Here is a 13,342-nt window from a genome sequence, read left to right as displayed (position 1 = left end):
GATATGACACCCGCTGATGTTCCTGTCAACTGCTTCTGTAGTAAGGTCTGTATACAGACATAGAGAACCAAAACATCATTATTGGAATGATGAAATGTTGGACCGACATGCAATGTTTCTGAATGATTGATGTCTACAGTGAGGCTATTATTATACTAAAAACTAAACTAAATCTAACATCTAATAAAAAAAACATTTTAGTAAACTGAAATAGATGAAAACTAAACTGAAACTGTATATTGTGGACTTAACCAAACGTAACTAATGAATCAAATAAAATAATGCAGACGATGACTTTGGTTTTTGTCTGGTCAAATGTGTTTGACGCCGCAAAACGCAAGGAGGCATTGGCATTGTTGCCAATTTATACTTGAATGGCACACTATTGCAGTTCATAATTTCTGAACAAGTATTGTGTATCCTCTCTACAACGATAAGCACACTCACTGTCAATGTGTGTCAAAGTAAAATGTACCATGACTTCCCAGTTCCCAGTCCACTTATTCAGGTGAAATTGTCTATATTGTAGATAAAAGGTTATGGCTGTTCTCACAAGTTCAGACTTTTTGTTGGGTTTCTTACAAATTGTGCAAGCTCTAACCATAACCATAACCATAACCCTAACCTTAACCTTAACCTTAACCATAACCATAACCATAACCATAACCATAACCATAACCCTAACCTTAACCTTAACCTAACCATAATGTTAATTTAACCGTAAAAGTCACATGAAAGTGGCAGCAAGACAGGAAGTGTCTAGCATAATGATGTTGGAAAAACTCCACCAGAAAGGAAACTTGTTTTATTGCACGAGGCAATTTTTTTTGTTTGACTTATCTTGTTGGAACATTTCACTGCTCAATACAGTAAGATGACTTGAAAAAGTAAGTTGAGACCACATTTTTACAGTGCTCTCCCTCCTCTCTCCTCTTTCCTCTCTCCCTCTGCTCTCCTCTCCTCTCTCCTCCCTCATCTCTCCTCTCTCCTCCCTCATCTTTCCTCTCCTCTCCCTCCTCTATCATCCCTCCTCTCCTCTCTTCTCCATCCTCTCTCCTCTCTCCTCCCTCCTATCTCATATCTCCTCCCTTATCTCTCATCTCCCTCCTCTATCATCTCTCCTCCCTCCTCTCTCCTCTCTCATCTCTCCTCTATCATATCTCCTCCCTCCCTTATCCTCCCTCCTCTCTCCTCTCTCCTCCATCCTCTCTCCTCTCTCCTCTCATCTCTCCTCCCTCCTCTTGTCTCTCCTCCCTCATATCTCATATCTCCTCCCTCATCTCTCCCTCCTCTCTCCTCTCTCCTATATCATCTCTCCTCTCTCCTCTATCCTCCCTCCTCTCTCATCTATCATCTCTCCTCTCTCCTCCCTCATCTCTCCTATCCCTCCTCTCTCATCTATCCTATCCCTCCTCTCTCATATCTCCTCCCTCCTCTCTCCTCTCATCTCTCCTCCATCCTCTCTCCTCTCTCATCTATCATCTCTCCTCCCTCCTCGCTCCTATCTCCTCGCTCATCTCTCCTCTCTCCTCCATCATCTATCCTCTCGCTTCCCTCCTATCTCGTATATCCTCCATCATCTCTCCTCTCCCTCCTCTCTCACATCTCCTCCCTCATCTCTCCTCTCTCCTCCCTCATCTCTCCTCTCCATCCTCTCTCATATCTCATCCCTCATCTTTCCTCTCCTCTCCCTCCTCTCTCCTCTCTCCTCCCTCATCTCTCCTCTCCATCCTCTCTCATATCTCATCCCTCATCTCTCCTCTCCTCTCCCTCCTCCCTCATCTCTCCTCTCCCTCCTCTCTCATCTGTCCTCTCTCCTCTCTCCTACCTCCTCTATCTTCGATCATCCCTCATCTTTCTCTCCGCTCCTCTCTTCTCCCTCCTCTATCATCTCTCATATCTCCTCTCTCCTCCCTCATTGCTCCTCTTTCATCCCTCCTTTCTCCTCCCTCCTCTCTCCTCCCTCTTCTCTCCTCCCTCCTGTGTCCTCCCTCCTCTCTCCTCTCTCCTCCCTCCTCTCTTCTCCCTCCTCTCTCCTCTCTCCTCGCTCCTTTATCCTCTCTCCTCTCTCCTATCTCCTCCCTCCTCTCTCCACTCTCCTCGCTCCTCTCTCCTCTCTCCTCCATCCTCTATCCTTTCTCCTCCCTCCTCTCTCCTCCCTCTTCTCTCCTCCCTCCTGTCTCCTCCCTCCTCTCTCCTCTCTCCTCCCTCCTCTCTTCTCCCTCCTCTCTCCTCTCTCCTCGCTCCTCTATCCTCTCTCCTCTCTCCTATCTCCTATCTCCTCCCTCCTCTCTCCACTCTCCTCCCTCCTCTCTCCTCCCTCCTCTCTCCTCTGTCCTCCCTCCTCCCTCCTCTCTCCTCTCTCCTCCCTCCTCTCTTCTCTCCTCTCTCTCCTCTCTCCTCTCTCCTCTCTCCTCTCTTCTCCCTCCTCTCTCCTCTCTCCTCTCTCCTCTCTCCTCTCTCCTCTCTTCTCCCTCCTCTCTCATCTCTCCTCTCTCCTATCTCCTCCCTCCTCTCTCATCTCTCCTCCCTCCTATCTCCTCTCCCTCCTCTCTCATCTCTCCTCCCTCATCTCTCTTCTCTCCTCCCTCCTCCATCCTTGCTCCTCTCTCATCTATCATCTCCCTCCTCTCTCATCTCTCCTCCCTCCTCTCTCATCCCTCCTCCCGCATCTATCCTATCCCTCCTATCTCATCTATCCTCCCTCCTCTCTCCTCCCTCCTCGCTCCTCTATCATCTCTTCTCCATCCTCTCTCATCTCTCCTCCCTCATTGCTCCTCTCTCATCCCTCCTCTCTCCTTCCCTCATCTCTCCTTTCTCCTCCCTCCTCTCTCCTCTCTCATCTCTCCTCCCTCATCGCTCCTCTATCCTCCCTCCTCTCTCCTCCCTCCTCTCTCCTCTCTCCTCGATCCTCTCTCCTCCCTCATCTCTCCTCTATCCTCCCTCCTCTCTCATCCCTCATCTATCCTCCCTCCTCTCTCCTCCCTCCTCTCTCCTCGATCCTCTCTCCTCCCTCATCTCTCCTATATCCTCGCTCCTCTCTCCTCTCTCCTCCCTCCGCTCTTATCCCTCCTCTCTCATATCTCCTCTCTCCTCGCTCCTCCCTCCTCTCTCCTCTCTCATCGCTCATCTCTCCTCCCTCCTCTCTCCTCTCTCCTCGCTCCTCTCTCCTCTCTCCTCGCTCCTCTATCCTCCCTCCTCTCTCCTCTCTCCTCCCTCCTCTCTCCTCCCTCCTCTCTCCTCCCTCATCTCTCCTCTATCCTCTCTCCTCCATCCTCGCTCCTCTCTTCTCCCTCCTCTCTCCTCTCTCCTCTCTCCTCGCTCCTCTCCTCGCTCCTATCTCCTCCCTCCTCTCTCCTCCCTCCTCTCTCCTCCCTCCTCGCTCCTCTCTTCTCCCTCATCTCTCCTCGCTCCTCTCCTCTCTCCTCTCTCTTCTATCCTCTCTCATCTCTCATCTCTCCTCGCTCCTCTCTCCTTGCTCCTCTATCCTCTCTCCTCGCTCCTCCCTCCTCTCTCCTCCCTCCTCTCTCATATCTCCTTTCTCCTCTCTTCTCCCTCCTCTCTCCTCTCTCCTCGCTCCTCTCTCCTCTCTCCTCTCTCATCCCTCATCTCTCCTCCCTCCTCTCTCCTCTCTCCTCGCTCCTCTCTCCTCTATCCTCCCTCCTCTCTCTCATCTCTCCTCGCTCCTCTCTTCTCCCTCCTCTCTCATCTCTCATCTCTCCTCCCTCCTCGCTCCTCCCTCCTCTCTCCTCCCTCCTCTCTCCTCCCTCCTCGCTCCTCTCTCCTCTCTCATCCTCATGCGGGGCTGCATGAGGACATGGTTTCAGCCCAGCGTCCCACTTTACACTGTCACAGAAGAACCCCAGGGGTCTCTGAACAAGACCCTCCCTGCCAGAGGTTCAAGAACCCCCACCTCACACATCGACAGAGGTGCAAGGCAGTGCTTTAGCACCATGGCTCCTCGTATTTATGTGAAGGGGGAGAAGGAAGGAGGGATTGAGGGAACGTTGGGAGGGAGGGATGGGGATGGATGGATGGATGGATGGATGGATGGATGGATGATGTAGGGAAGGTGGAGTAAGGTTTAGGTAGATACATAAGTGTGTGTGTGTGTGTGTGTGTGTGTGTGTGTGTGTGTGTGTGTGTGTGTGTGTGTGTGTGTGTGTGTGTGTGTGTGTGTGTGTGTGTGTGTGTGTGTGTGTGTGTGTGTGTGTGTGTGTGTTTGTACATATATGCATGTGTGTGTGCTTGTGTGTATACTCCAGAATCAGAGCACACACAAAGACAAGGCATGAATATCTTTAGTGGGGAACCCTCCAGGTGAAGGTGAATGAATGGATTCATGAATGAATAGCTTATTTTCTGTCTTAGTTTACAACAAATCAAAAACACACTTGTGTAGATTTACATAAAGAAAAAAAATCACAAATGTACATATTCAAAGTAAGCTCACACACCGGACCTGAAACATGGTTATGTAGCGATCAGTGTCATGTTTCACCAGACGTAAAACATGCTCGACAAACACGCTTGCAGTTTCTAGTTAAAACTACCCCCCCCCCCCCCACCCGCCCCCTTGATGATTTTGTGAATACACATAATACATGGTATATACCTTTGATTTGGGAGTATTTGGGGTTTCAAGCGATCAACCAGAACGATTTGGGCTTTTTGCATATCTCGCGATCTAGGAAAGAAATACTGGATTATTTTGAAACAGGGCGATGTTTACCGTGGTATGGCGCACAAACGAAGGGATGTAGAAATTAACTGTTTTGTCCCTATTGTACTATAAATAGTGCCTGTCAAATGAGCCATACTATTGTCTTCATAGCTATAATACAGAACACACGATGGGTCCACAAACATCACTAAAACTGTAAATAATGCTGGCGCCATTACAGTACAGATGGGGGTACAGGCTGGCGCTGAATGAGTTAAAAACTAAATATATTTTAATATAAAAAAAAAATTTGATGTTTTACTCAAAACTGTACTCCTGAATTATTAAATTTGTTAAGGCTTTTTTAAATCTCCAGAGAAGTACACAACTTCAACCCGTCACTAAAGCTATTCCATAGTTTAACTCCCAAAATTGAAACACATCTAGCTTTTACATTAGTTCTTACTTTTTTACATGTTTTAAGAATACATAACCCTCTTATTATACTTTTGTTCTCTTGGTTTAAAGAGACATTGAATACAAACTGGTAGGCTTTTACTCTTAGCACGAAAATGATTTCCAAGGTTTGTATGTACATCATATCTATACATTTTATTGTGAATAATGGATTTGTCGATTCAAGTAACTAGCTTTGTTTATTATTCTAATAGCTCTTTTCTGTAGTTGAATAATAGGATCTATATTTGTTTTATATACATTCCCCCAGACCTCAACACAATATGACATGTATGGCACAACAAGTGAAAAATACAATATATGCAAACATTTCTGATTCAACAGCTCCCTTGTTTTGTACAGAATGCTAACAGATTTGGCTAATTTACCTTTGATATATTGTATATGTGGCTTCCAACATAGTTTGTGATCTATAATCACACCTACACATTTTGTTTCATATACTCTTTCAATTTCAGTTCCATTTAAATTCAGTTTAATTTCACAGTTGGTAGGAACACTACCAAATACCATACATTTTGTTTGTACAACTTATTCCTATCAAACCATTTCTTTAACTTTATTAATTCCCTTTCTACTGTTTTCAATAATTATTTCATGTCCTCCGCTGAACAAAGTAACTTAGTATCATCAGCAAATGTAACAATTTTCAAAATATTCGATACTGTAAAAATGTCATTTAAATAAAGTATAAATAACTTGGGTCCCAATACGAAACCCTGTGGAACACCATACAGTAAGTTACTCTTCTAAGATGTGATTCTGTATTATTAATGTTTACATATTGAAACCTATTATTTAAATAACTTCTTAACCAATGATGAGTGACACCTCTTATTCCATACCGTTCCATTTTTTGTAAAAGCAGGGAATGATCAATTGTGTCAAATGTTTTACGTAAGTCAATAAATACACCTATTGAGGGTTGTTTTTCATTAATTGCTGTTGATATATTTTCCACAAAATCTATCACTGCTAAGGATATTGAACTATTGCTCCTAAAACCATATTGTAGGTCCAAACAAATTGAAATGTTTTTACTAATACAATCTAATACAAATATTTTTGCTGTTATTGCTGTTGGTTTCACAAGGAAAGGATTCATTTCCATGAACAAAAAAAAACCACCAACCAGAATGTACTCGTTTGTATCTAGGCAGAATTACATTTACTAACAGTGCCTCCTTGTGGCCAAAAACAACTGCCATCTCTATTGCAGGACCTTACAGGAGACAAATGCCCTGCAAACCCAGTTTGCAAAGTCGCAAACCTTAAAAGTTGTTTATAAACGTATCCCTAACCAACAAATGAAAAATAAATGTAAACATGTTGTTCCAGGCTGTGGGTTTGCAGGCCCAGTGTTTAGTCTCCCGCTGGGCGCTTGGCGAGTTGATGCGAATACACTTACTGTATGTACCCTCGGTCATTGCATTAGCAACTCCTACTGGTCGGTCGGGGCACCTGTTCCCGCCTGTGCGGAGGGGATCTGGGGGAGATAGCCTGAACCTCTGCACATGTTACGCTCTCCCACATTTTTTTAGAGAAGTTCCGGCTTCGACATGGGTGGTCGCATTTTACGCAGCTCAAGTCAAGTCAAGTCAAGAGTTTTATTTGTCACGGCATACAAGCATACAGTGAAATGCGGGGGGTCATGCCCACAGCGATTGTGCAATAATACAAGTAATAAGAATAGGAATGAGAATAAGACATTTGTGCAATAATACAAGTAATAAGAATAAGACATAACAGGTATAATGTACATAAAGTTTACAAAAAAGCATGGTAAGACATGCTAAGGTCCTGCGATAGTGCAATACAATGTTAGCTACGGATGAGGCACTGGGTCTTATGTACACTACTATACAATACTATACTATACAATCTACAGTTATACTATGTGTCCTTATGCTAACTTGCTATATCCATCTATTAATATACAAGAACCACTCCCGTTCTTTTTTTATTTTTTAAAGTGACCTTTTCATTGTGTAAAGTGACCGTTGAGTGTGAGCATGTGCAGCATGTGTGTGTGTGTGTTCATGCTAAAGTGACTGTTAGTGTGTGAGCGTATACAGTGTGTGTGTTATATGTGTGCTCATGTGTGCTTGTGTGTGGAGAGTTCAGTGTTCAAGACTGATGGCCTGGGGGAAGAAGCTGAGCCGGAGTCTCTCTGTCCTAGTTGCTGGTGTTCGCAGGCGTTTGCCTGACCGCAGCAGCTAGAACAGGCTGTTGTTGGGGTGGTGAGGGTCTTTCATTATTCTGCAGGCTCTGGATTTGCACCTCTTGTTATATAAGACCTGCAGGGGTGGTAGTACCGTCCTGTCTCTCTTCTCTCCTTCCTTTCTAAAACACTTGAACGTGCTGTATCCAACCAACTTACTGCTTATCTCTTACAGAATTACCTCCTAGACCCTAATCAGTCAGGCTTCAGAACTGGTCACTCCACAGAGACAGCCCTCATTGCGGTCACAGAGGCACTTCACTTAGCAAAAGCGAAAGGCCTCTCCTCTGTCCTGATTCTCCTAGATCTATCTGCAGCCTTCGACACAGTCAACCACCAGATCCTCCTCGCGGCCCTCGCAGGAATGGGAGTGGCTGGCTCTGCGCTGACATGGTTGTCATCATACCTCAATGACCGCTCCTACCAAGTGTCATGGAGAGGGACCCTGTCGGCCACCCGCCCCCTGCGGACGGGTGTCCCCCAGGGCTCGGTTTTAGGACCCCTTCTCTTCTCCCTCTACACTAAATCACTGGGTAACATTATCACGTCCCATGGCTTCTCCTACCACTGTTATGCCGACGATACTCAACTCTTCCTCTCCTTCCCTCCCTCAGATATCCACGTCTCTGAGCGGATCTCGGCCTGTCTGTCCGACATCTCCGCCTGGATGACGACCAACCACCTCAAACTGAACCTAAGCAAAACAGAATTGCTCCACCTGCCGGCCAAATCCTCCCCCCTGACAGACCTTTCCATCACAGTCGAGAATGCAGCTGTGACCGCGTCCCCGACCGCCAAGAACCTTGGCGTTGTCCTCGACGACCAGTTGAACTTCTCTGCTCACATCGCAGCGACAACCAGAACCTGCCGATTCCTCCTGAGCAACGTCAGAAGGATCCGCCCCTTCCTGACAAAAGAATCCACCCAACTCCTCGTCCAATCAACAGTCATCTCCCGCCTCGACTACTGCAACGCACTGCTCGCTGGCCTCCGGGCCACTGCCACTAAGCCTCTTCAACTCATTCAGAACGCAGCGGCCCGCCTGATCTCAAACCTACCGAAGTCGGCCCATGTCACCCCACTTCTTAGGGACCTGCACTGGCTCCCCATTGCTGCACGAATCCGCTTCAAGGCCCTCGACCTAGCATACCGTGCGTCAAAGGGAACTGCTCCCGCCTACCTCCGGTCAATGGTCTCTAACTACACACCCTCAAGACCCCTACGCTCTGCTTCTTCTGGCCGCCTCAGACCTACTCCTATCCAAGCTCCGGGAGGGTCATCAAAGAGAAGTCGCCTATTCTTAGTCCTTGCCCCACAATGGTGGAATGAACTACCCACCCCAGTTAGGACAGCCGAAACACGTCCAATCTTTCGCCGTCGACTAAAGACGCACTTCTTCAACCATTATCTGAATTAAAAAAATTAAAATTAAAAAAATTATCTAACCCTAACTAACCATACTGTCATGCACTTGTCCTAATAAACTAATCTACACTGTAGCACTCAACACTTTGACGAACATTGTTACTCAGCTGATAGAGTTGTGCCCTTCCTGATGGCTTGTCGTACAGAACTTGTAAGTCGCTTTGGATAAAAGCGTCAGCTAAATGACTAAATGTAAATGTAAATGTAGTGCAATACCCGTAGTACGCTCAGCTGAGCGCACCACTCTCTGTAGGGCCTTCTTGTCCTGTGCCTTGCTGTTTCCATACCAGGCAGTGATGTTTCCAGTCAAGATGCTCTCTACAGCTCCGGAGTAGAAGGAGTGGAGTATCTTCCCCGATACGCTGAACTTCCTTAACTGTCTCAGGTGGTAGAGGCGCTGCTTCACCTTCTTTACGACTGAGTCTATGTGTGTTGTCCATGTCAGGTCTTCTGAGATGTGGACCCCCAGGTACTTGAAGCTGCTCACCCTGTCCATGGTAGCCCTGTTTATCCTCAGTGGTGTGTGTGTCCCGGCTTACCAACGCAACCAACGTAACAGAACAACAACAAAGTATTTTGCGCATTTTCTACTTTCCCTCCTGTGGATTATGGACTTGTACCTGAATTCACCACTTAAACAACAACTCCAGACAGAAGTGGAAAGTAGCGAAAACGTAAAACAGCAGTCCCATTGTGACTTCTATTTGTTAACGGGCTCTGAGAGGAAACATCCAGCCTTCGGAACCGCGGCTATTCACACAGTACTTACAGCGAATCCGGAATGCAAGAAGTTACCCCCGACAGGCAAGTTTGATAGAAAATCAATGTTTCTATTATATTTGCTCATGTCGGGTGACATACACCAGAACCTGGGGCCCGTCATGACACGGAACCAGAGACGACAGTTAGGTCTGTTGACCCAGGAAGCGGCGGCTAGCATCGCTAGCACAACAGGACAACTGCTACCTACACAGACGGTGGCGGCGGATGACGACACGATCAACGGCAACATTCCTCCACTACCACCTCTACAAAAGAACCCACAAGAGGCCACAGCGAGAAGGAATGAACCGGGGTTCACAATTGTGGCGCCCAGCACGTCGCGGGACCAAAACAGCGGGGCATCGCCCGATTGCCGGCGAGCTAGACAATCAACACCTTGAACTCGAGGACATAAACCAGATAACGAACACAAATGGACTCCACATATTCCACCTTAACACTAACAGCCTGAGACCTAAACTGGCTGAAATCAGACAATTGTTTATGAACGGTAAGGCAAACATATTGTGTTTCACAGAAACTAAACTAGATTCATCTGTACAGGATCCAGAGATTGAAATCGAAAACTATTCAATAGTCAGGAGGGATAGGAATCAATATGGAGGTGGTGTGTGTGTGTATATTCATAAAGATACAAAATTCATCAACCGTACTGACCTTAACCATGACGAAATTGAAACTGTTTGGATTGAAATCTTATTCGAAAGGGCGAAATCAGTACTAGTAGGCACAATCTATAGACCGCCAGAACAGAGTGGCTTCTATGACACACTTGATGGGTGTTTAGCTGGGGTGGAGGGTGTAGAAAAGATTCTTATTGGGGACTGGAACACGGATATGCTACGTAAAGCAGCACCCATCTTCAAGGCCTTCAGTAGGTTTTGTGATCTGCACGGTTTCAGCCAGCTAATCACCCAACCCACAAGGGTATGTGATTCAACACAAACCACCATTGACCTCATTCTGACCTCTGACAAGTCCATGATCTGCAACAAAGGGGTGATAGCATGCAGGTTAAGTGATCATTATATGATTTTCTGTACCCGCAAAAAGCTAAACCAAAAGGCCGGCTGTCACAAAACAGTCACATCTAGGGACCTCAAACTAGAGAGGCCTTTAACCAAGAACTGGAGAGCATGGACTGGTCAGATGAGCTCAGTGGTACACAAGTTGAAGAAACATGGCTTGGATTCAAAACCAAATTCACAACAATACTTAACAGCATGGCACCCCTAAGAACCACCAGGGTTAAAAATCGTGCTGAGCCATGGATGCACACTGAAATACTGACAGCTATGAAAACCAGAGACAAAAAATGCTCTGAACTTCATAAAAGTCAGACAAAGCTTACCAAAAGCTCAAACAGTAAACTCCAAGCCCACGTGGTTGAACAAAAAATTCAAAGAAACAGACTAAGAAATGACGTAAACACCATGATCAAAACCGCAAAAACAAAAATGTCATCAATGACAAAACTGAGGAAAACAAAAACAAACCCTGCAAACTTTGGAAATTACTCAACAACCAACTAGGCTGCAGCCAAAAACTAAAAACCAGATTTACAAAGATAAACATAAAGACAGAAAACACTCTCATCACAGACAAACTGGATGTGGCCAAATATACATATTCTTTACAAACATAGCCACAACACTGGTTAATAAACTACCCTCCCACTCAGGGCATTATGGGGTAGAACACATAGTAGCATACTACAAAAACCTAGGGGTCCGCAAAGACGACTTCAAACTGGAAATGGTAACAACGGATGAGGTACTCAAAAAACTGAGCGCCCTCAAACCTAACAAGGCCACTGGCCATGACAACATCCCCTCCAAATTCCTCAGAGACTCAGCAGCCGCCATCACCCCAATCATCACACACATAATAAACCTCTCCATAAAACAGGGACACGTCCCCAAGGACTTCAAAATTGCGAGAGACCCCCCCCCCCCTGCACAAAAAGGGCAGCAAATTAGACCCAGGCAACTACCGCCCTGTTTCTATTCTTACCTCCATCTCAAAAGTCATGGAAAAAATGTTCTACGAACAGGTCGAAAAGTACCTAGCGGAAAAAAATCGAATCTATGAATTCCAATATGGCTTCAGAACATCCCACTCCACTGACACATGCCTTCTCTATTTGAACGACCACATCAAACAAGAGGTGGACGTGGGCAAATACTGTGGCATTGTCATGCTGGTCACTCCATTCTGATTGACAAGCTAAAAGCAATTGGTTTTGATAGTCTATCAGTGAGCTGGATGCAATCCTACCTTGAGGGGAGAGAACAGATGGTGGAGGTAAACGGTACCCTATCCCCCCCCCCCCTCACAGTGAGCTGTGGTGTTCCACAAGGAAGCATACTAGGACTGCTACTGTTCCTAATTTATGCAAATGACATGTCGTCAGCTTGTGACTGCAACTTGTTCTTGTTCGCGAACGACTCAGCCCTGCTGGTCTCTGACAAGAACAAGTTACAGGTTGAACAAACCCTCAGCTCAGAACTCGGCAGAATCTGCACCTGGCTCGCTGATAACAAACTATCATTACACCTGGGTAAAACAGAGTCCATTCTCTTCGGATCAAATAACAAACTCAGCAAGACCGACGGCTTCTCAGTTACAGTGGGTGACAATATTGTCACAAGGAAAGATGAAATTGCATACCTAGGTTCCATCCTAGAGGCACATCTTTCCTGTGACAAAATGGCATCCAATGTAATCAAAAAAGTCAGCCAACGAACTAGATTATTGTACCGGATCTCCTCTCTGGTAAACAAGAATACCCTGAAGACTCATTCAAGGGTACTACGACTATGCTTGCACCTCATGGTGGGGCGGCGTGGCTCAGGGGTAGAGCGGGTCGTCCAATGATCGAAGGGTTGGTGGTTCGAATCCCGCTCAAGCCCATGTCCATCCCACTGCCGTTGTGTCCTTGGGCAAGACACTTAACCTACTTGCCTCGTATGAATGTGTATGCATGTGAATGAATGTTGGTGGTGGTCGGAGGGGCCGTAGGCGATGATTATTCGCCACGCTTCCGTGAGTCTGCCTCAGGGCAGCTCTGGCTGCAATTGTAGTTTACCACCACCGGTATGACTGTGTATGAACGAATAATGGACTCTGTAAGCGCTCTGGGGTCTCTGGGGTGTCACGAAGAGCGCTATATAAATCCAATCCATTATTACCAAAGCACCTCAAAGGCGCTAAAACAAGATTACAAACATCACAAAACAAACTGGTCACACTACTACTTGACCTTACTCCTAGAACCCACCTCACCCCTGCCCACTTTGACTACCTAGGATGGCTTAGAGTAGACGACAGAGTACAGCAACTTGCAATGGGCCTGGTCTACAAGATACACTACACGACCAAGGTACCCATGTACATGTCAAAATACTTCCCAAAGGTCAGTGAATACCACAACCACAACATCAGAGGGAGTTCCACAAATCATGATAAACCAAGTTTCGGCTCAAACAAGGGACTAAACACGTTTCGCAATTATGCCACATCGATGTGGAACGCCCTACCCAAAGCTGTAAAGGAATGTGAATCACTACCCACTTTCAAAACCACTCTCAAAGAGCACCTACGAGAGACTGCAATTCGAAACTGGCCCCTGTAAATGTCCTAACCCAACCTCCTCCAATGTACAGTAAATGTCCTAACCCAATAATACACGAGACCCTCTTCTTGGAACCAAGTATGGTTTTGTCGATATTCCAATGTACAGTTTTGCTTGTACAGTTGTACAGTTTCCCCCA

General features: G+C 46.1%; 1 protein-coding gene across 1 annotated transcript in view; it reads left to right on the top strand.

The window, feature by feature from the left end:
• The window catches only part of auts2a (activator of transcription and developmental regulator AUTS2 a), a 537,648-nt gene that overhangs the window by 91,174 nt on the left and 433,132 nt on the right, over positions 1 to 13,342 (top strand). The window lies entirely within an intron of this gene.

Source organism: Notolepis coatsorum (assembly GCF_963971535.1).
Source record: "Notolepis coatsorum genome assembly, chromosome: 8".
Lineage (NCBI taxonomy): Eukaryota > Metazoa > Chordata > Actinopteri > Aulopiformes > Paralepididae > Notolepis > Notolepis coatsorum.
The sequence above is the reverse complement of the archived record's forward strand: the minus strand, read 5'-3'. Positions and strand labels throughout refer to the sequence as shown.